This window comes from Lagopus muta, chromosome 5 (assembly GCF_023343835.1).
Source record: "Lagopus muta isolate bLagMut1 chromosome 5, bLagMut1 primary, whole genome shotgun sequence".
Taxonomy (NCBI): domain Eukaryota; kingdom Metazoa; phylum Chordata; class Aves; order Galliformes; family Phasianidae; genus Lagopus; species Lagopus muta.
In genome coordinates this window covers 27,519,944-27,525,934 of record NC_064437.1, presented here as the reverse complement: position 1 = coordinate 27,525,934, position 5,991 = coordinate 27,519,944, and positions in this window count along the sequence as shown.

Sequence of the window (5,991 nt, the reverse complement as noted above, 5' to 3'; positions counted from 1 at the left end):
ATTTAGTCAGTGTCATTAGTGATAATACTCAGAATCAAATCATGTGATTTCACTCAAGAGAAGCTTACTCAGAGGACAGGAGACAGCAGGTGGAAAGTGCTTGCTAGAATGAGGATATCTGCATTTTTCATGCTTATTTTCTCTTTCTTCAGCAAATAAATAGCATGAATCCAGATAGAAAAACCAATGAGTAAAGAGATAGATGGCAAAGTATTTTTAGTACTTATGACAGGATTTTCTAGAAAATGTCACTTGTAGCATGAATCATAAACTTGTTACATGTATATCAACTATATCAATTTTCTCACGGGAAAATAAAGAAATCCTGTGTTTCATATAGGAGTTTTAATCTAAAAAAGCAATTTATTTACGAGAGAAGTAAATATTCCCTTGCATCTTTATAGCCCCATCCATATGGTGCAAAGAAATTTTCTACATTTCCAGTCTCCACTGTGAAAGTCCAATCTGAAATCAGAGTGGAATTTTTTCAGAGATAAATGCATAACTGCTTTTGAAGGCGTGGTCTTGAAGTCTCCCATGCAAAAGAAGTATATTTACCAATGCAAATAATTCACAGAATCACAGAATCACAGAATGGCCAGGGTTGAAAAGAACCTCAAAGATCAAGAATCTCCAACCCCCTGCCACATGCGGGGCCACCAACCTCCACGTTTAATTCCAGCCCAGGCTGCCCAGGGCCCCATCCAACCTGGCCTTGAACACCTCCAGGGATGGATGGGGCATCCACAGCCTCTCTGGGCAGCTGTTCCAGCACCTCACCACTCTCTCTGTAAAGAACTTCCTTTACTTCTTTTTTTGTTGTTTTGTTTTGTTTTGTTTTGTTTTCATTTATATTTGTATATTGTGCATGTGCTCATTCTAATTATTACTTACATAAATATATCTACTGAGCTCATTGCTAAATAATTACTGTACATCATTACAATACATTCAGTGAACAGCCAAATACAAGCACCATCAATTATTTGCATTTCTCTTAAAAACAGTGAAACATTTTTAATGTTTGCATCAGAGTTGTGAGGAAATCTGGGTCGAGCATATTGAATGTGGGCATGTTATGAAAACTTATAGCTGAAAAAATCAATATTTCTATTCTTCATGCATTCAGGTAGGAAAATATCATCATTGTTAAATAAAAGAAGTCCACGTTCAGGAAACATACAGAAAAAGATCTGTCTGGAAATATTCTGATGGAAAGGATCCAACTCTTCATGAAAAGAATTGTTGTGCTCTTATTTATTGAATGGCCTGCTTATAGTGTCAGAGCACCCACAATACCTGGGCTGTTTAGTGAAGGTTAGAGGAATCTCTTTTAAGACCATTTTTTTCCTCTGCTGTAATGCAATTCTTTGAGGAGTGTGGTATTTCTTTTTGATGGTGCATCAACTCAAAGTTCCCAATTGCAGGATTGATTTGCACAGAAAGAACCAACTTCTGTGCTAGTCCCTATAAACTTGCTAATCATGATGCTGGAATTATTAGTGGTTGCCATCCTGTTTTCTCAACTCTCTGCAGCTTTTGCACATCATCAGGTTTTTATATGAAGGTTACTGCAACATATCTGGGATCATGCTACTTGGTATCAAATGCTGTCTGGAGCTCTTTGACATTTTTTCTGTGGTGACCCAGGGAGATACTTGATTTAGCTCCAATACAGGATAATTAGAGTAACTTAATGTAAGATAATTTACTTTGGTTCCTGAGTGTTGGATAGATTTGACTGAGGTTATATTATAGCCCATTCTCTTATTATTTTCTTTTTGTTATATTCTATATACTTACATAATTCATAAACTTAATCTGAAACACAATCCTTGCTCTGCACATAAGCAAAACAAGAAAAAGAAAACAAAACAAAAAAAAAAACCAAACCAAAACAAAACAGTGTCAAAGTCAGTGTCAAAAGTGAAAAAAATGTCATGAAAAGCCTGCAAATGTCATTAATCACATTAATCTTGACAACAGTGAGGGAAGGATTTTACTCATTTTCTTTTAGTTCTTAATAATGGGTAAGGTTATTATTAGACGTGTTATCAAATGTGTTCATAGAAGGTGATGGCTGCTGACCTTGAAGTCTTTGGAAATCTATATATATGTGCTGTTTTTTTTTCAAATCCAGGAAAAAAGCATTTTCCATCAAATCTCAATAACATGGTAATGTTAAAAAGTGACACTCTGTGTAGATAAAATTTTCTGAGAAAAAAGATCCTTTTAGAAAGTTAGGATATCCACTTTATAGGCAGTGCATTATTTGTTGCAGAAAGTCTGGAAATGATGAAGTTGTACAGGAAAGTAGAAAGAAAAAAAGAAAAAAAATAATCCAACAAACCTACTTCCCTTCAATTCCCTGAATAAATCACTCCTTAATAAGTTCAAAGGCAACATTCCTCACTTTGACAAAGTTTTAAAATACACAGACTTGTTCCCGTATTCCATGCACACTCAAGACTCCAAGGGTCAGAACTGTGTCAAACAATGACAACAAAAAAATAGTGGAAAGCTTTTATATATATTTTTCTGACATGAAGCCAATGCAATTCAATACTGACAAACTCATGGTGTAGGAGCTTGGTTGCCAATAGCATAACAAATGTAAAATGAATTAAACGTATCTGACTGTGAAGATTGAAAGTCGTCTTTGCACGTATAGACGTGCTGGGTAGGCAAACCTTTTGCTTTTCTTCCCATGTCTAGTGTCAACCTTTTATTATTATTATTATTATTATTATTATTATTATTATTATTATTATTATTATTATTATTATTATTACTATTTGGCCTTGTCCTTTTAAAAATCCTTTGACTTTCTTTGTTCCTTTTTTCAGTGTGCCCTCTCTTTTTTATTGAACAGTTGACCACAAGTTACGTAATATACAATCTGTCTGAGGGGCTGGTAGAACCTGCCAGAGAGTGTTTGATAATCCACAAATCACTGAAATTCAGTATGCTTTTTAACACACTTTTAGACTAAAGGCTGAATTGAAAGACAGTCTTACAGAGTTCTGTTGTTCTATTTTTGTTTTCTTTACTGTGACGTAATATGGAAAATAGCTAATTTAAATATATGTATATGTATGTGTTTACTTCAAACTGATGTTGTAGTTTCAAAGCTAAACTGTTTTTCTTCCTTCTCAGAAGTTATGACTATCATTTCTTTAAGCCTCACCATACCCCACTTGACACTTCACATTTGGTAGCTCAATTCAGACGTAATTCAAAACAGAGCTGTTGTATGCACTGAACCAAATCTTTCAAAATCTTTGACAATAATTCTGATAATAATTAATTTTAAATCTCTGAAATTGTGAATAGTTATTTAAAAAATCTTGTAGACTAGCATCACATCTCTCTGATGATGGTATTACAGTTTAGTAATGTTTGTAGTATATAATTATTATTTGAATAATACTATTCTCATGATAAAAGTTAGCGTTGATAGAGAAACTGCAATTGTCACCACATTAGCGTATGCAGGTTTTGAAAGAGAGTAATGAAAATATTTTGGCTGAAATACGTTTTTTAAGAGATACTGGGTGCCCTTTTAATATGTATGTTATCTGAAAATATTTTCAATGCTTGTAGGTCGTAACAGAAGAGAAATAACACTCTGAAAATACCACTGACACTGATTCAAAATGAAACAGTCTGTTTAATGAAAAGCTCTCCCTTCCTCAGCATTTGCTTTATTTGCTTATTTATTTTTCCTGAGAAGAATTCCATCCGTCAAAGATTTAAAAACAGAATAAATACAGGCAGTTTACTTTTAAAGTGTGACACTGAGTACAGATGCAGTGATTTTTTATATGAAAACTAGGTAATGTGTGTTTCTTATCCCCTTAATTCTGTGCATTAGCCTCCAAGTTTGAAATTGCCACTTTGATAGCTTTTTTGAATAATCATTGTGATATAGAAATTGATATAATGAATTCCATCCTATTTAATGGCTACATAATTAATACTTAGATGGTCTTGATAACATAACATAGCTGTAAACAGGGAAATTGTTTTGGAAGCCATTTCAGAAGGAGAATGACAAGCTTTGTTCAAGACACCAAATTCTGACTGATCCTTGTATTGTTCAACAGAAAATCTGGTTAATTTGCTAATTTTAAATATGTGTTATTACAGAAAGTTTTGTGTGCTTTTGTAAGGCTTGTACTTGGTTTTCCTTTCAGTTAGCAATTAAGAAATAAGATGTGATCCCCAGTTGATATGTACATAATATGCCAAAAAAACTGTATTGCACTTACTTAAACAAATCTAAGACTTGTTTTCTGTAGCCTTTAAGAGCTAAGCTAATGCATTTGGCAAAAAAATACTGTAACAAAATGAACATTTTGTTGAAAGTAATTGATAAGCTTGAAGCTTGAATGTTTAGTCATATGGCATCTATGTTGGTTATAGCAAAAGTGGCTAAAAAAGCTAAAAAACAACCAAAAACAAAAAAGGAGAAGCAAGAACTTGACATTTACAATGGCAAAATATTACTTTTTCCAGCTTTTTTATTATACATTTGTATGAACAGATTTCAGTAAAATCTTTAGATCTAAACTGCTATCAGCTTTCTGCAAGGCAGTCTACAGTGGTAACAGACAGAATGCTGGGCTACATCTGCTGAACAAAACAAACAAAAATCAAAACAAAGAATACACCATCAAGCAACAACAACACCAAAAAACAAAACAAACAGCAACAACAAAAAAGCTTTTTAAAAAAGCTTTTAAAAAAGTTTAAAAAAGCTCCCACTTATATTCCCATTTAATTTCAGTTTATTTTGTCCATGTCTGCATCCATTTAGACAATTATGGTGTAACAATTTGAGAGGTAAGCAGCCTTCCTCTGGTGATATCACTAAACCAATTTTCATTCCACTGATTGCAAGAGAAATTGTGTCCAGGTCTCCATCCAAGTCTCACCTTCACCTGTCCTTATGCCCTGTTTTTCTGTAATTGAACAGATGGTTTAAGGGCTGAGCACATTCCGATAAGGTCTCGTCTGCAAAAGGAAATGTATAGAAAAGTCAACCCTGTGCCTTTCAGAGATATACAGTGAACATTCTTGGACTATCCACATTGTGAACCACAACATACAAGGAAAAAAGGTGGAAAGAGGAAAAAAATCAGTTTAAAGAAGACAAAAGAAAAAGTCAAGCCTCATCTAACTTCTATATTTCAAAGCTTGAAACTATCACAAATAAATATTTCACACACCTTTTTATGTTGCAGTTATCATTAGAGGAACTGCTCTGCATGTGACTGTGGTTTTGAAAGACTCTTACCTAGTGCGTTGGAATTTATTTTAATTTACAAGCCAGCATTACAGAAAAATAACCTGGTTCTGCTTCTAGTGATGGTTAAACCTTTTAAACAATTCATATTTATCCATTTTTGGATATGCATTATTATTTATTTTAAATTATTTGTTTGATACAGTCGCTCTTGCAATCTGGAGGACAAATAAACAAACTAAAAAAACCCCATACAAATCCTACATGAACAAACAAGCAAAACAAGTAAGGACTTAGAAATGTTAAAATTCCTTATATTATTAAGGACTTGGGGTATTCCTTACTATTCAGAATGGATCTTTTGCATTTTAAATCATAATCTATCTTAATCAATATACATCTTCCCATTGAATTCAAACAACTTTTGTGTCCTGCCATAATCTGTGTGAAACTGAAATTAAAGGCTTAAGCTAACAGACTGAATAAGTGCTATTTATCCATTTTGGATAAATAACAGTAACATATATGTTTTAGAACTTGAAGTTCCTTGTGTGCCATGGAATAACCCTTCATTTAACAACCCTCTTTTATTACAGAAAGTTCAGGTGCTGTTCTGATGCTTGCAAACATTACACAGCGAAAATCAATTCAACTCAACAATACATGACAATAAGATACTTTGAACTTCAACTGAATGGGTTGATTCAGAGACCTTTGAAAGGTTAGGTTATATTAAAAGATTG